This window comes from Lynx rufus, unplaced genomic scaffold, assembly GCF_022079265.1.
Source record: "Lynx rufus isolate CCGP_SWC_20201006 ecotype Redwood Valley unplaced genomic scaffold, mLynRuf1.p SCAF_5, whole genome shotgun sequence".
Classification (NCBI taxonomy): Eukaryota; Metazoa; Chordata; class Mammalia; order Carnivora; family Felidae; genus Lynx; species Lynx rufus.
In genome coordinates, this window is record NW_025814867.1 from 8,809,603 (window position 1) to 8,827,507 (window position 17,905).

The following is a 17,905-nucleotide window of genomic DNA, read 5'->3' on the forward strand; positions in this document are numbered from 1 at the left end:
CTTTCTTTGCCTAAGGTGATTCAGAATCATGTGTTTTAGTGAAGGGATGCTTTCCATTCAGAATCCATGTAATCACTGCTTGATGTGCCAATGGTCTAATATCATGACAAGTAATACTTCCTCTGTTAAACCAGCTGGAGACACTTTTGGTTTCTAGGCACAGAGCCTGAAATTTGGAACCATTTGTCTTTTGCAGCTTTTTTTTTTTTTCTGTTTAATGCAGTCTTTTGCATTAAAATGGATTAATTCATGTCAAACCCAAATGGCTGGCTCTAGAAGAAGGTGTAAAAAGATAACCAAATGTTTTTTAGGAAACATATTGCCCAAGGCCCATTTTGAAAAATCATTTTTACAAAAGCACTTATTTGACCAACTCATCAGGTATTTTGATGCTTGTATTTCTTATTGGTTTAATGGTAGCATTTGTCTTTATTGCACAGAAGTTATTCATCTCATATGTTTGGTGAGACAATTGGAACAATTTCTGTTTTTTGAGAGAAGAAAATAAAAATTCTGAGCAATCTGTTAAATTCAACTAATATTTTTAAATGCTAGTCACACAGTAATTCTTCAGTACACTTAAATTGGATAGGAAACACAGCTTACTGCATTGTTGCAAATTTTACATTTCCTTTAATGACATGGTGTTTACCTAAAATATTAGCAGGGATTTAAAAATCTTAATTCCAAATTTGGATTAAGATATCTAAATTATAGAAAATGTTTCAATTATTTTGGTATCTGAATAAAGAAATACAAACATAGAAGAGTTTTTATCCTTTAGAGGTTCTAATGGTGCAAATATCTCTAAACCAGTTTTAACAGAGTGCCTTATTGAGAAAAAAAAAAAAAAACAAAAAACAAAACCAATCCCCCTCCAAAGGGAATATACAAAAAGGAAACATCCATGAAAAATTGCTCAAATGTTGATTAATCAGTCATCTGATTTTAAATGTATGACTCTAATCGAATCAACTGTATATTCTTTAATACTTTTTATGAGGATTAAAATTGGGGGTCAGTGCCTGGAAACGCTATTTACACTCTGAGTTTACATGAGAAACACTGCTTTGATGAAATACCTTTTTTAGTTTAATTTGTTTGAATTCTGACTGGCCGAGTTAATCACCACCATCGGCTATATTTAATTCTATAGAATTACTTGCGCAGATAAAAATGAGAAAGTAATTCTAGACAATGGATCTCACCGAACATCGTCTTAGTGTGTGTACTTTTTCCACTGGTATGGTCATAGCAGTTAAACGTTACCGCTGTATGTAGTAAAATACCTTTAAGACGGGGGGAAAAAAGAATTATTTAAAGAACATGTTGGCCCTGAGCATTAGCTTGCCTAAAACTACATATCCTACTCCATGAGTGAATAAGTAGGTTTCCTGCCCATACCTATGTATAAAGACCTATTGTTTGCATTCATTAATTATAGGGATAAAAGACCCAAGACAACTTTCACTGTTGCTTTTTGCACTCTCCATTGTTTTGGAGGAAAAATAAGCATAAAATAATAGACCAGAGAAACTGAATCAATCATGATTGTTTCAGCTTTGATAAACAAATGCCTATCTTGCTGGGTGACAATCGAGACATTTCCAAGGGAAAGGAAGACCCAATTTTAGCCTGCTGATACGAATTAGAAAATGTTTTTGAGGAATGGAAAATTAGTTTTCAAAAATCACAAGCTGCCTAATTGATTACTCCTTCCATAAACAACATACTTGATTTCTCAAAAAAGTAATACCTTAGAAATGCATTTCCTCCAAAGAAACATGCTCACAAATAAATCTATTGATAGTAGTACTGTGGAACCAGATAAAAATGGAATCCATCAGAATTAACCTAATTGACAGGGTTCTAGATCTAATCCATTTCCATCAGTCATTTGTTCACAGCGCTTACTCCTAAAGACTTGTTGAATTGCGGACTGGGCGCCCATCCTAAGAGTTCACAGCCTTCGGGAGGAGGGATCGCAGGCGGCCCGGCCCGGTGTTTCACTTCCAAATTCAGGCTGAGCAACCGGTCGGGACGCGGGATCCGCGACCCGGACAGTGGCGGGGGGGGGGGGGGGGGGGCTTTGGGGCGATGTGCGGCTCGCAGACGAGCCGAGTCCTGCGGGGAGAATGAGGCCCAGACCGCAAAGACCACGGAAGCCCTAAACCGCTGGAGTTCCTCGACTCGACAGCGGGGCGGCTGCGGCGGCGGCCAGCAGCTCCGGGAGCTGGCGGGCCGCGACCTCAGGGCCCGCGCCGCCCCCCGCCCCCCACCCCCCCGAGGGCCGGAGCCCAGAGGCCGCCTTCCGCGGGCAGCGGGAAGCTTGCGGCAAGCCCGCGTCGGCTCTCCCGGTCGGGGCCCGAGCGGGGGCGGGGGCGCCGGGCTCCGGACAGTAGAGGCTCCGGGTGCCGCCCTCCCTCCGTCCCCGGGCCTCCCCGCCTCGGACCACAGCGCCCTAGCGAGCCGGCCCCCAGACCCGCACCGCGGGCCAGCCTCGGGTCCCTCTCCGGGGAGCGGCCGGGGAGTGCGCGGGCGCCCCGCCCCGGCCCCGGGCGGTCGGACGACGGCGGGCGCTGGGCGGCGCGGGGACTACTTTCCGCCGCTCTCTCGCGCCCCGCCCCTTGTCCTCGCGCGGCGGAACGCTCCGCGCTGCGCCGGTGGCGGCAGGATACAGCGGCCACTGCGCGACTTATAAGAGCTCCTTGTGCGGCGCCATTTTAAGCCTCTCGGTCTGTGGCAGCCGCGCCAGCCCGGCCCTAGGAGCGGAGAGCGAGGGGAGGCGGAGACGGAGGAAGGTCCGAGGAGCAGCTCCGGTCCCCGCCGAGCCGCAACAGCAGGCCGAGGACGGTCGGACTCCAGCGGCGGGAGGAGCCTGTTCCCCTGAGGTGCTTGGGCGCTCCTTTCCTTACCCTTCCGGGGCTGCTCCCGCTCCGTCTTCGGAGCCAAACTTCGTCGCGGGCGCGCGGTCCCGGCGGCGGCTGGGAACCGGGCCCGGCGCGGCGCGGAGGCCCGGGGTGGGGAGCGGGGGGCGCGGGCTGGGGGCGCCGAGGAGGCGGCGGGGGCGGGCCGCGCCCGGGGGGCGGAGGGCGGCGGCCGGGCCCGGGTTCCGGTAGCGCTGCTCCTCGGGGGCCCCCGGGGCGCCGCTGGAGGGGAGGGGGCGACGCGAGGGCGCGTCCGGGAGCTCGATGGCCGGCGGGGGCGGGCGGGCGGGGGGGAGGCTGTGGTTTCCGTCCGGGGCTCCGGCCGCGGCCGAGTTTGGGGGAGGGACCCTGCGCCTCGGGATGCTCCGGGCCGGGGTGGGGGGCGGGGTGGGGACGGAGGGTGGGGGTGCTCCGCCTTCCCAGCCCCAGCGGGGAGTTGGGGTACGGGTGCTGGGCCTGGGACGCCAGCCTAGGTCCCATCTGCCGGGCCGATAGGGCCAGGAGACTTTCTGTTCCGATTCCCTCTTTCCGTTTCTCGAGAACGAATTAAGAGAATCCTTAAAGAGAATTGTTAGTATTTTTTTTTTTTTTTTAATGCCCTGCTTCTGTGAGTTTGGCACTGGTTCTTGTTTGGATCCGAGCAACTTTAAACCTTAGAGGAACCAAACTCCTAGTGCAGACGGCGCGATGCGTCAGTAGGGCTTGCACAAATAAATCCATGTCCTGCACCTAAATTTTCTTGTTCCGTGCAGGTGAGTGGAAACGGCGTGCAATGTACTGAGAGTCTTGGATTCACGGCGGTGGGTGTGAGACCCTTGTAAAAATAGGGGCGGGGGCCAGGGCGACTGGCTTTTACTGTTTCTTATCAAGCGAACCGCGGGATTCAGCTTCTGACTGCTTGGAGGAGAATCTTGGTAGAAATGATGTACTCAGATACTTTTATGGCAGCTAAACATGATTTTTGCAGCACGTTTTTCTTTTCAGCGGAGTGAATTTTTCCCTCGCTACAAAATTGACCAAATGAAATTCAAGTGTTGCAACTTCTTTCAGTGTTTTGTCTCGGGAGAGGATTTTGAACAGAGGCTTTCGAAGTTCTCAAAGCCAGCTTCTGAATCCGCGAAACTTAAAAGCTTTGGCAGTTGGGTGTAGTTGTTTCCTTGGTTTTCTGTTCCCTTTCGGAGGGAGCATTGTCTCCATACTTTGTATCTTCCAGACATCTGTGGTCTCCCCTCCCCCCTGAGTTTGTGAGTGGTGAATGAAGAGAGACTGGCCTGCTGGTATGCAGAGGTCGGCAAAAGGAAATCGAGGAGTGGTTTTAGTGAAATGAGAGCTTTGTGTCGTGAATAGTGGTGGCTTAGACTAGACATCAACTTGAAGAGACGGCTATCCTTTGATAAAGTCTAGGCTACTGTTTCTCAGATCGTTGGAGTTATAAAGCATTTTGTGTGGAATTTAGGAAGCCATTTCGTTACTGTGAGTTGTTGAACATTCAGTACCTTCAGATATTCTTCGTGTGAACTTGTCTTCGTCCTACAAAATAGTCGACAAGCCTTGAAATGTATTTACATAACGCTACTGTTAAGTATCCGCTTAGATTAGTGACCGAAACTACTTTGGAGGCTTTGTTTTGGGTCTAAACAGGCTGCTCAGTATTTATTTTACATTCACAGTTAAACCCACCGAAATCTCTGGATTAAAAAAAAAAAAGTACCATTATGGTTACTTGAGAATATCATTTCACAAAATTTGCTCAATTTGCACCAGTATTCATTACTTTGACCTAGTCTTTGTTCTGAAGGCCATGTACAAGGACAAGGCCCTAAAGTGATTGCAACAGTAACTTGAAAAACTTGCAGAAGACTGTTCTATAGGATTAAAGGAATGCTGAGACTATTCAAGTCTGAAGTCCTTGAGGGGGAAATGAAATGCACTGGGAAGTTTAGTATAGCATGCAACTTAGAGTCCTTGTGGAGTCCTAGGCTTGAGATTCTTCTCCCAGAGGTTGGGGAACAGTCGTTTTAAAGAGTTTCCAGGGAAAATGAAGTTTTAAGAATAAGGTGGTTAATGAAAAAGTAAAACCACTGTTTTTTACCACTGTTCAAGTGTCAAGAAGCATTCAAAAGTTTTCTTTTTTTGAACCAATTGTTGTATCTGACTACTGTCTTTGCCAAGAGTATTATGTAGAGTGTAGAGTAAGTATTAAACTTCTCAAACTGAATTGAGCTTCCTATTATTACTAGTCAGGCCTAGAGTAAAAATTTTTCATATAAATAAAGTTTTGTGTGCTTGTTTTCAGAGAGATACTTCCCAAATAGAAGGGAAGACATGAATGAAGTAGGCCAATTTCTCTAAGGGTATTTGAAGGTGTAGCACTTAGGAAAACTGTCTGCAGATACCCGTCTTTATTGTTTGGAGGGTGGGAAGAAGAGCGTAAATATTGAAACTAGGGAGGTGGGTAATTCAGAAGGTTGAGTATCTTTTTTATAGTTTTAAGAAGCGGTGAAATTAAAACTCCAGAAATGGACTAAGTATATTTAGCCAAGTGAAACTTTTGTGTTATTGAAATGAAAGAATGTATCTGTTCAGTTACAACAAGATTTTGTTTCTCTTTCATGGTTTACTAGTTGCTGATAATCAGGGGGTGAATTTTAAGTTTGTACTTAGAGCTTGGTGGGAAGTGTGCTTGATTTGATTGCTAACCCAGGACGGAAGGGGTGAATGCCTTTTAGAGTAGGACACACTTTTCCAGTATCAGCAACTGTTGTGTAGTGCATATAGACTTGTGACATTGTTTTTGAAAACATGAGTTGTATTAACTTTGTTTTCTTGTAACTCTCTTTTTGTTGGGAATGTGATATCTTCTGTTGAAATAGCTTGACTGAAAACATTTTTATACCATAAAAGTAAATAGTAAACAAAGACCAGGGACTGCTTTTGAGGATTCCAGAGCATGTAGCTACTACTGCCTCCAGTACCCTAATATAGAGGATACTGATTTGCAGAATCAGTTCTCATTTTTCAACAGACCGTTGTTAATGTGATGCTGTTCTAATTGTGTGATTAGATAACTGGCTAATAGGCTAAAATAAGTATATACTTCTCAGGTTCCACAAAGGGAAAATGTGTGATTTATGTTGCTTGAAAATGAGTAGGAATTAACTCAATGGCTTTTCATCATTTAAATTCAGGAGAAGGTTATTTCTTCTGTTGACTTAAGAATGCTGCTTTTGCGTTTCATGCAAGACTGAGCTTGACTCAATTGGAAACTTAGACCCGTCTGTTGAGGCTTGAACCCTGCTGTCCTTAAAAGTATGTATAAAACCTATTTTCTCTGAAGAAAAAGATGCTCTTAACAGAGAAAAGTAAGTTAAATTAGGAGCCCTGTTTTAGAGTTTAACTGCCTTTTTAAAATTTAATTGTGGACATCTCTTAAGAGACATTCCCACCCCCAGTCTCCCTCAAACCTGATGCTGCAGCAGAGTGAGAGTAGTGTTAGGGCATGTTTTCCTTGCATACTTTGGTCATGTTGAGTGCCCTCCAGTGGATATAATGTAATGCTTCTGGTTTTTTGTTTTGTTTTGTTTTGTTTTTTACCCCCAGCAAGTTTGTATGGAATCTTATTTTTGGATAATTCTGATGAGAAAGCATCAATTGGGAAACCTTTTGAATTCTAGAATAATTTATTCATATTAATATTTCTGATTAAAAGACTGGCTTGAGAAAATGTCATTTTAACCAATATTTATAGGAGAAAGATCAAAGTTAAAATAGGGATCACATATTTAAGTCACTTTAAGTAGGTTAAGTACATCATAATGGTAAAACCAAAAACTGATAATTTGGGGGTAAAAGATCAGGTGTTTAGCCATCTTAATGAGTTACAGAAAGTAAAATGGTCAGCAAAGGTTAATTGAATCACTCAATTTGTCTAAATCCATTACATGATAAAACATGAGTAAGTGCTCAACTCAGTTATATTATTAAGGAATATGTCTGTGTTAGGATCTAGATAAAAACAAAGCTAGCTGAGTCAGTGTATGTGAACTCTGGACCATAGTTACTATAGGCTCTCATTGTGTAGAGTTGTGGGTGGTGATACACTAATTTTTTGCCCTTTAGGTTTTTCAATAAAAACCTTTCTCCATGCTCCTGTATTAAAGTTCTTATGTTTCTGTTAATAACACTTTTTTTTATGAATATACTTGTTTCAAATAGGATTATTAGTAACAAGAATAAAGTGTATTCTCAATTACCTTTTGGAAGTCAGATGTTAATTTTACGGAAAACTCATCGGCTTAGAAAAAATTTTAGATGTCTTTTTCATAATGGGTGGTTGAAATGAAATTGAAAAGTTGATGTAGGGAAGGGAAATGACAGTATTTTTGCTCTTGGAATTCAGCATAATATTGTGGAAACGTTAATGATTTTTTGACTATTTGAGAAATGTACTATAGTTAGGAGTTTTTTTTTTCTTTAAACACGGCAAGAATGTCTCAATTGTTTTATGTAAGTGGTTATTCCAGAATGGATTGTATTCCTTCATAAAGAATCATTTTTAGAATTAGATGTCCAAGTTACTTCTTAGTATTTGCAGCATTTATTATCTCTAAGGTCAAATAGCTTCTGTCCCAATTTTCCAAGATTTTTATAAGAGATGAGAGTAGATTTGAAAGTTCCTTTAAAAATCATGTACATACAGTTTACTGAAAAAGTCTACCTATTAGGGACTTAATTTATCTCTTGAAATTGGCTGACATACAGCATGTTGGCATTCAAGATAAGTGACTAAAGTAAGATTGTTTTCAAAAGCCATATAGGTTTGGTCTTCTGTTATAGTGGGAATGGCCTCTCAGTGTTTCTAGGACCAGACAGCATGGGGTGTCTGAGACCGTGGACTGCAAGAAATTGGAGAGTACGAGTTCCATCTAAGCAGCCAGTCTTCGGTTCCAGCCATTGTGTTGGTATATTCCCACATGAACTGTATTGTTCATGTTGTCATATCATCTGATTGTTTTTTTCTGAGAGAAGAAGGATCAGATTAATGTGCATCCTTTGATTTGCACATGTTGGTGAATAAAATTCATGTTTAAAGACACTGTTCAGCACAAATGAAATACACCTATTAGCAGGATACTGCTAGTTTGTAACATCTGCAGTACTTCCATTTAGAGTACAGTTCTTAATGATTCTGAAATGAAGATAATATGAATCTGTGGGTTTGTATAACTTAGGAAATAAGATTGTTAAACTGTTAGGGTTATATTTTGGCACTTGGAAGATGCCTTCTATCAATTGATTATACACAGGAACTTAACATTTTCATGTGATTGTGAAATCTGGAAGACTCAATTAAGTTTAGGAATTATAAGATGGTTTGGGTCAAGGAGAAGGAAAAATAACAACTTGATCATCTTAATTATAGCTTTTTAAAGTATTTTTAAAAGAGATCTCAAAACTTAATCTGTGAAGGTATTAAAAACGCTGGAGATACTGTGACTGCATGTACATAATCATGTCAGCCTAAAATTTTATTAATGCCTTTAAATCATGTTCTCCTGGTTTTTATCTGAAGTCTACACTTTTTTTAAAAAATTAATTTTTTTTATGTTTGTTTATTTTTGACAGAGAGAGAGACAGAGCATGAACGGGGGAGGGGCAGAGAGAGAGGGAGACACAGAATCGGAAACAGGCTCCAGACTCTGAGCTGTCAGCACAGAGCCCAACGCGGGGCTCGAACCCACGAACCGTGAGGTCATGACCTGAGCCGAAGTCGGACGCTTAACCAACAGAGCCACCCAGGCGCCCCTAAAAAAAAATTTTAATGTTTATTTTTGAGGCCGAAAGCATGAGTGGGGGAGGGGCAGAGAGAGAGGGAGACACAGAATCTGAAGCCAACTCCAGGCCCGATGTGGGGCCGAACCCACGAACCAAATCTTGAGATCATGACCTGAGCTGAAATTGGATGGTGAACCAACTGGGCCACCCAAGTACCCCTGAAGTCTACACTTTTAAGATAAACTATTATCAGACCAAATCCAAAACTTAAAAACAAAGTTTAGATAATTAAAAATATATTGAACGTAAGTTTTATTTAAATTAATGGCATTCTATTATTTGGTCAGAATAAATTTATAAAGGCAGTTGGATTTTGGTTAAATCTTTTTTTGCTAGGGTAAAAATTTTCATTTCCGGAGTTGGAAAAGTTGGCAAACTACATGTTTAATTACGTGTTTAACCTGCAGACTACATGTTTAAATGACAAGCAAGCTATGTCTGGACTGAAAGTGCAATGCATAGGACAACATTGGTTATAAAAAGCAGTATCTGAGAATAGTGCTACAAACGTATTTTATATGATATGGTATAGAATACAAACTAAACTGATCAGTGGACTTTTTACAAAACATCTGTCTCAGAGGGACTGACTCCCTGGCCTATCCTCCTATCCCTGTGTAACTTTACCAAGCCACTGTAAAGTTTCCCTCACAATATTCCAGAAATTTCCGGCCTTTGATTTCTTTCGAACTTGTTGAAAAGGCTCCCCCTCATTCCCAGCAGTTGGAACAGTGCAAACAGCTGGATGTTGCTGGGGTGAAAATGCTCCATAGCACTTCCCGTTTTCTCTCCTGTTTTTTCCCTCTCTTAATTTCTTCACTAACGTTCCCACAGTTCTGCTTGTGATTTCGTCGTTCACATGTTGTTATGCCGGTAGTTTCCTTTCAAGATTCGTAACAGGTATGTTAAACCATTAGTTTAAAAAATTGGGCGGGGGAGAGATTTTTAACCTGTCTACATTCTTTCAAGTTCATAAATCCTTGTGGCATACAAACCATATCTGTGATTAATAAGTCTTATCTTAAATGCTGGTAGTTGATTTGACTTGGAAGTAAAAGATGTGCAAAGGCCGAAGGGCTAGTTTAATAAGCTTCTTTTATTAAAAGGGTTTTATGATAGCTTAAATAATTGTGATATATGTGTATGTACATATACCCATTTTATTATACATTGTCCATATAAAAATGACTGCAGAATTTCTTGGAAATGCAATTTGAAGGTGATCTTAAATGATTGTAGTAATTTGCACTGAGGGGTGGTTGTTGTAAACTACTCTATTTTTTAAGTATAATTAAGTGGTTTGGGGGTAAGAGTGTAGGGAGCAAGTCTTTGAAGTTTTCCACATACTAGATGAGTGCCGTATGTGTAAAGCAGGAACCAGAGTTTCTTAGAAATATTTTTCAATCTAACTGTGGAGGTTTCCAAGTCGAGTTCCATTCCGCTGTGTAGAAAGTGCTGGCTGAGACACCTAAATTATTTTCTGAGCTACTGAAAGAATGCAGTGGTGTCAGACATATATCTCCCTAATAGTTCATAGATGCAAAAGTGGACACAAATGTTACAGGACACCTAGTATGCGTGGACATAGAACTCTTTAGATAGCTTAGTAAGTTTAGTCTGTTTTCTCGCATTTTGCTTGATTTTCAAGTTTGGTTTTTTTAGGCTCAGCTAATTGGATCCCTTTTTTTTTTTTTGTAAGAATACATACTGATCTCCTTGAAGAATACCCTGACTATATGCTAAAGGACTTCACATTTCTCCCTTTGCCATTATATCCCAGATACTACGTTTCTCTAGAAAGCTCCAAGACAGGAAGACTATTTAACCTTCTCTGCTTTTCAGATGAGTCCCCTCTCATCCATCAGAAGCTAAGCAGGAACTCCTTCAACACCCTGTCAGTCTGCATCGAGTGTCCATCTTTAAAATGGAGGAGGGACACCTGGGTGGCTCAGTTGGTTAAGTGTCTTGACTCCTGATTGCGGCTCAGGTCATGATCTCACACTTCACAGAGAGATCAAGTCCTGAGTTGGGCTCTGCTCTGAGAGCCTCCTTGGGATTCTCTCCCCCTCTGTGCCTCTTCCCCGCTTTCGTGTGTGTGTGCTTTCTCTCAAAATAAATAAATAAACTTAAAAAAATAAAATAAAATAGAGGAAATAGTATATTCTGGTCAGAGGCCAGTCCTGACCCATGTGGTTTCAAGGACTTTGTTCTTTTAGTTCTACCTAACTCTTCTGTATTAGCCTTATCCCTTCCTCCAGATTCTAATCCCGTTACTTTTTAAGTCTTCATCTCCCACCTTTTATCACTCACTGTACCTTATGTAACTCCTAGAACTCCTTTTATTTTCAGTGTATTCTGGGAATGTTCCCTTCTCTCTCTTACTCCAACTGTAACCTAGTCTGTCCCCTGATAATGCTACTTCCTTGCAGCTCTCTCAGTGGTAAATGTTTTCCCTTTTTACACACATTTTACTACTAAACTGAGAGGTAGAGAAAGTGTCTTTGTTTTTCATTCACTTCTTAACCGTTATTTTCCAGAACTTCGATCTTTGACTCTCATGCCATCAAATTATACTACCCACTACCCCTCTTTATTTCAGTCATCTACTGACTTCCTGGGGAGGTGTTGGGATATTTGAGAAGAGAAGAAAAAGTAAGGAGGGTCATCTCCCTCCTTCCTTGAACACTTTATTAGCTTGGCTCAGTGTCCTCTTTTATTTCTGTCATAATTCTTGGAGATATCAGTGTCCGTGTAGAGCAGTGCTACTCAAAATGTCGTCTGGTCTGAACTGTTTGTTACTAGTGAGGATTATGATAAGGGGTTTGTGCCAGAATATAAATCACCTCTGTCACTAAATTCACTGTTTAGTCCAGCTGACTTTTTTTGCAGCAAGTCTTTTTTGATAAAGGAAGCAGCATGTTGATTTATAATCTGGCACAGGCTCCTCATGGTGTCGTGGTCTGGCTCTTTGAGGAACACTGGTATAAAAGATGTTCTGGCCTATTCCTTTCTTTCTTCTCCAGTGATCTCATTTTTCACTCTAATTCAACCACATGGTCCCATTGTCATATCCTAGCATGCTTCGTCTTATACTAATTACTACCCCCTCCCCAATCTAATTTCTTTTTTTTTTTTTTTTAAGTTTATTCTGAGAGCAGGGGAGGGGCAGAGAGAGAGGGAGAGAGAGAGAGAGAGAGAGAGAGAGAGAGAATCCCAAGCAGGCTTAGTGCTGCCAGCACAGATCTGGATGTGGGGCCAAACTCTCTGAACCGTGAGATCATGACCTGAGCTAAAATCAAGAGTCAGGACACTTAACTGACTGGGCCAGGTGCCCCTCTCCAATCTCATTTCAAGTGCCCCACTGCCTTACTCCTCTAGGAAATACTTGAATTCCAGCAGCCCTTCAGCCCCACCAGAACCTATAATCTATATCCATCTAACCTTTTCAGGGTCCCTCACCCTCACTTACACCCACCTGAGATTTCGTATTGAATCATAATCACTTTCTTATATACACTTTCAACAACTTTGTCTCTCCCTGGCTTCATCCCCAGTGGTCCCCAGTCTGTTAGTTCGCTCTCTTTTATGATTGCATCTTTCTTTTCCTCTAACATTCCAACACCTTCTCCCCTATTCTTCCTCATCTAATACCCTTGCTTTCTATCTCACTAAGCATATTGAATGATTTAAAAAATTCCTGCATGCTCCCATATTTGTGACTGTGCGCTTTACCTTCTCCATCACTGGATGAACTGTAGTGTTTCAAGACAACCAGTTCATTTGTATACTAGATCTCGTTCCCTTCTTGGTCTCAAGAATATTATCACTCTTGTCAGTCTCCCTTCTCCTGCATCATTGGTTTTTCCTTCTGTGCTGGCTCTTCCCATGAGCACACAAACATGATATTGCTTATCTCATTTTAAAACAGTTTTTTCTTCCTGTCTCCCCTTTTACCCATCACCCACACAAAATAGCTTGAAACAATTGCTTTTATTCACTCTCCCTTTCTTTTGAACCCATACCAGGAAATCACCATGTTATAAATTAACAGTCCTCATCTCATTTAACCTATGAGTAGCATTTGGCACAGTTGCTTGAAACACTTTCTTCTTTGGCTTCTAGGCTACGATGTCTGCTAGCAGGTTTTCTTCCTGCCTTGCTGGTGGTTCCTTCTTAGTCTCCTTTGGGTTTTCTGTTCTCTCTCTGATCTCTTTATTGATGTGACTGAGAGTTTAGTCTTAAGACTTACTTTTTGTTGTCTAAATACACTCTCTAGTCTCATAGCTTTAAACAGATGGCATTTAATCTGTTTGCTTCTGACTTCCAAATTTACATCCCTAGCTTGGGTTTCTCTCCTAAACTTTAGATTCTAATACCCAGCTATTTCGAAAAAAAATTTTGGGGTGTCTAAGAAGTATCACAGACTTAACTTTTCTAGAAATGAGCTCTCAATTTCCCCTAATGGCTGCTTCTCTTAGTTGTTTCTGAATGGAACTGTTATCTTTCCAGTTAACTCAGGCTTTTCTTTTTTTTTTTTTTAATTTTTTTAATATATATATATATTTTTTTTTTTGAGAAAGCATGCACGCACAAACAGGGGAGGGGCAGAAAGAGGGAGATACAGAATCCGAAGCAGACAGGCTCCAGGCTCTGAGCTGTCAGCACAGAGCCCGACGTGGGGCTCAAACTCACAAACTGAGATCATGACCTGAGCTATAGTTGGATGCTCAACCAACTGAGCCACCCAGGCGACCCCCGCCCCCCACTTCTTTAAAAAAGATTTTTTAATGTTTATTTTTATTTTTGAGAGAGAGAGCGCGCGCCAGGTACTCAGACTTCAAATCATATTGTTCTTTTTCATTTTTTGGTGTTTATTTATTTTGAGAGAGAGACAGAGACAGAGAACTGCCAGCAGGCTCCATGCCGTCAAAGCAGAGTGCAACACAGGGCTCGAACCCATGAATGGCGAGGTCATGATGTGAGCGGAAATCAGGAGTGGCACGCCTAACTGTCTGAGCCTCCCAGGCAGCCCTAACCATATTGTTCTTGACTCCTGTTTCTCTAACACTCAGTATGGAAACCCTGTCTGTAAATCCTGTCTTTTCTCCCTTTAACAATATCTAAAATCTAACCATTTCTAACCATAGCAGTACCGTTGTAATCATTTGCCTGGGTTACTGCAAAGGCTTCCTAACTGGTCTCCCTACTTATACCTTTGTTCTTCTAAAATATTTCTTCAACACAGCAGCCAGAGGTAACCCTTACAAAGCAGTAGATATGTAACTTTTCTGTTCAGAAACCTCCAGGTGCTTTCCCAGTAAAAGCACAAATCCCTCCGTGTCTACACTCTCTTTATCACTTACTACTTTTGTCTTCTTTATCTGTGCAGGCTGTTATGTTTTTCCTCCAACTGGTCAAGCATGATCCCATATCATGGCTCACTTCCTCATCTCCTTCAGGCTTTTTCTTGCTATGCTGTCTAAAATCACAGTCCTTCCCCATCTTCCTATCTCCTTTCTTGCTTTATGTTTCTCCATAGCCCTTGTCACTCTCTAACATAATATTTTGGTTTTTTTGATTGTTTGTTTTCTTTTTTCTTAGCCTACTAGAATGTAAACTCCGAAGGACAGGGATTTTTGTCTGTGTCCTTCACTGCTTTCTTCCTCCCAGTGCCTAGAGTCATACTACATAATAGATGATCAGTAAGTATGTGTTGAGTGAATCTTATCATCTCATTTAGATCATTCCCAGTAGCATACAGGTATATTCCAGACATTTGCAGAGATGGTTCCTTCTTGTCATTTATGGTTCATGTTTAGATACCACTTCTACATTGAGGTCTTTTCTGTTTGCTCATTTTAATTTTATCATATTCTATTCTTTTATTTGGTTTGTGGCACTTAATTATACTCTGAAATAACATTGTTTGCTTGTTTGTTCTTTCTTCCTCTCCTGATCTTGTCCTGATTTTATATCTCTGGTACTCAGAAGAATGTCTAGAAGTTATGGGTGCACAGTAAAGGTGTGTTGGCTGGGTGAATATTCTAGAAATGACACCCTTTGTTTTCCTCCGGCTAATGCCCCATTTATTTCTCTGCTCTATTTCATGGTGTGTCCATACCCTATGGACATGTCTGCACTTTTCATCTCCCATTCCAGTTCATGCTCTGCTTTCATTATTCCAGCGAATATGCTCTGCTGAGCTCCTATTGGACCTGCACGTTGACCAACCGTGTGGATACTTTTTAGCTTTAGTCTTGCCGGACCACCTAGCATTTGGTATTATGTATATATTTCTTTCTTCCTTCTGTAACACCTTCCTTCTACTCACCAGTAGAATTTTCTGTGGTGGTGGAAATGTTCTACGTCTATGTTGCCCCGTGTGGTAGCCACCAGCTACATGTGGCTCTAGAGCATTTGAATATGGCAATATGAAAAACTAAATTTTTTATGAAAGTAAATGTAAATGTAAATAACCGCATGTAACAAGTGGCTACCATATTGGACACTGCAGTTCTAGAAACATTCTCCTCTTTCTTCCTGCATTGCACTAAACTTAGTATCACAACTTAATTGCTCAACCCAAATATGTAGGACTCTTCTTTAATTCCACTTATCCTACTTTAATTCCTCTCATTTATTAGAACTAGTCCATCAACAGTCTTATTGTTTCTACCTCCAAAGTATTTCTCCAGCGTAGCTATTTTTGTGCTTAGTGCTACGATCTGAGCTTAAGCTGCCACCATCTATTACCTGGACTATTTGCTATGGTTTTTTACAGGTTCCCTTTTTTATTTCTTGTTCTCTTTCAGTTGTTTTCCCATATAACCAAAACCAGCTTTAAAAACTCCATGAGATCTTGTTATTAACCAGCTTATGACCTTTCGTGGACTTTCAGTGGCACTTAGGAAAAAGAAATGCATTCCTTAACCGAAGGCTAGACAGCCCTACACAGTCTGGCTATTTTCAGCCTCATCTCATTGCGTCCACTCTTTTCCCACTATAATTGAACCACTCTGGTCTCAAGGTTTAGTTCTTAAAGTGATCGGGTCTTCCTGACTCTGGGCTTCTGTACATGTTATTTCTTGTTTCTGGAATGTTTCTGCTCTGCTCCTTACATGCTGGCTCTTTTGCATCCTTCTTCAAGTCTCAGCTTGAAAATTACCTTCAAGAAGGCTTTGTCCACTCTAAAACCTTCCATTTGTCCTTGTGTCATTCTACTCCCTTCTTCCACTTGTGACTTAGTTATATACACTTATCACTCTTTGTAATTGTTTATTCACTTATTGTCTCCCTTCCGGTCAAGGATGCAAGGACCATATCTGCTTTAATTGCCACTGTATACCCAGAATCTATTACACATCCTCGCGAGTAGCGGTTACATAAAAATTTGTTGAATAAATTTGTTGAATAAATCTTTTTTTTTTTAATATGAAATTTTTTGTCAAATTGGTTTCCATATAACACCCAGTGCTCATCCCAACAGGTGCCCTCCTCAATGCCCATCACCCACCCTTCTCTCCCTCCCACCACCCATCAACCCTCAGTTCTCAGTTTTTAAGAGTCTCTTATGTTTTGGCTCCCTCCCTCTCTAACCTTTTTTTTTTTTTTTTTTTTTCCTTCCCCTCACCCATGGTCTTCTGTTAAGTTTCTCAGGATCCACATAAGAGTGAAACCATGTGGTATCTGTCTTTCTCTGTATGACTTATTTCACTTAGCATCACACTCTCCATTTCCATCCACGTTGCTACAAAAGGCCATATTTCATTCTTTCTCATTGCCACGTAGTATTTCATTGTGCATATAAACCACAATTTCTTTATCTATTCATTAGTTGATGGACATTAAGTCTCTTTCCATAATTTGGCTATTGTTGAAAGTGCTGCTATAAACATTGGGGTACAAGTGCCCCTATGCATCAGCACTCAATAAATGAAATCTATGCATACGTTGTATTCATGCCCTTGGTATTGCTATGTCCTTGAACTGTTGAGTAAATGAAGGAATTGTGGGAAAACTTGTGAAACAAAATCTTGATTAACAAATTGGCAAATTGAGAAAACAAAAAACAATATGCCAATGAGACATTGATATATACCTCCAGGTTATGACTCATTTACTGGTGTATTTTTGGACTTCGAACAGATTTAGAGCTGTTATTCCTTGAAGGTTTTTTGTATTGAGATAATGAAAGTAGTCACATTTTGAAAATAAAAGCTTTCTAGCTCACTCTACCTTTTGTAATATTCTGCTATTCTTTCTAAATATAAGAGAGCCTCATGATTATGAAAATTGTTACTCTGGTAAAGCTGTCAAAGGCAGCAAAAATGTCCTTCTGTTTGGGAGAGTAACATAAACTTGACATGTATGGTGGGGTATTGAAGGTTGCTAAAAGATTAAGTAATTAGAATCTGTAGTGTCTTAATGAATAGATGCTTCTTTAGGAGCTGGTCCTGGGGTTACTCTGTGGAGTCACATTTGTTTTAATTTAATTTGAGTTACTGACTAATGTTATATATATAAAACATTATACATATAACATTGTTATGCATGTAACAGCATGTTATATATAACAGAATTGAATCATATTATTTGTCTATAGCTGTAGCCCTTCTTTGGGGGTATCAATGTCAGCAACATGTATGACGCTTCAAACAAATTAAAAATTGCAATGCCAGGGTCCTATCCTAGTTCTACTGGGATAGAGAACCATGGGGATGGAGCAGAGTCCTCTTGTTTTTTAAATTTCCAGGTAAGAACCATTGGAAGGATCTGGTAGTCAGTTTAAAGGGTCCTTCAAACAAAGTTGGAGATCTTTATAGTAAAAAAAGATTTTTAAAGGTATCCATATATTGAGGCTTAATTCTGGTTTAGTCCATACCCAGTCTTAATGGCCTAAATTGGTTTTCCCAAATAAATGGTCTTCTTGTGGCTTTCATATGTCATTTGGTCCAGTTTTGTTTTTTTACACAACCTTTTTCTGAAGATACAGGCAAAAACTGTGTGTGACCTCTCAAGTAACCTGTTAACTCACTTAAAAACCCTTTCTGTTATGGGTCTTCACATTTAGGTTTAATGTACTTAATTAAAATGTAAACTCACTTGCCTTTGGTTTGTTGCCAGTGAAAGTATGTAATAAATAA

The 17,905-nt window shown here is 40.9% G+C and overlaps 1 protein-coding gene across 2 annotated transcripts in view; it reads left to right on the forward strand.

The window, feature by feature from the left end:
- Nucleotides 1-2,703: 2,703 nt before the first annotated feature.
- CTNNB1 (catenin beta 1) overlaps nt 2,704-17,905 on the forward strand; it is a 40,222-nt gene continuing 25,020 nt past the window's right edge. For both annotated transcript variants that reach the window (XM_047098679.1, XM_047098680.1), the window contains exon 1: nt 2,704-2,891. The gene's annotated coding sequence lies outside the window, so the exon portion shown is untranslated. The remainder of the gene's footprint in view (nt 2,892-17,905) is intronic.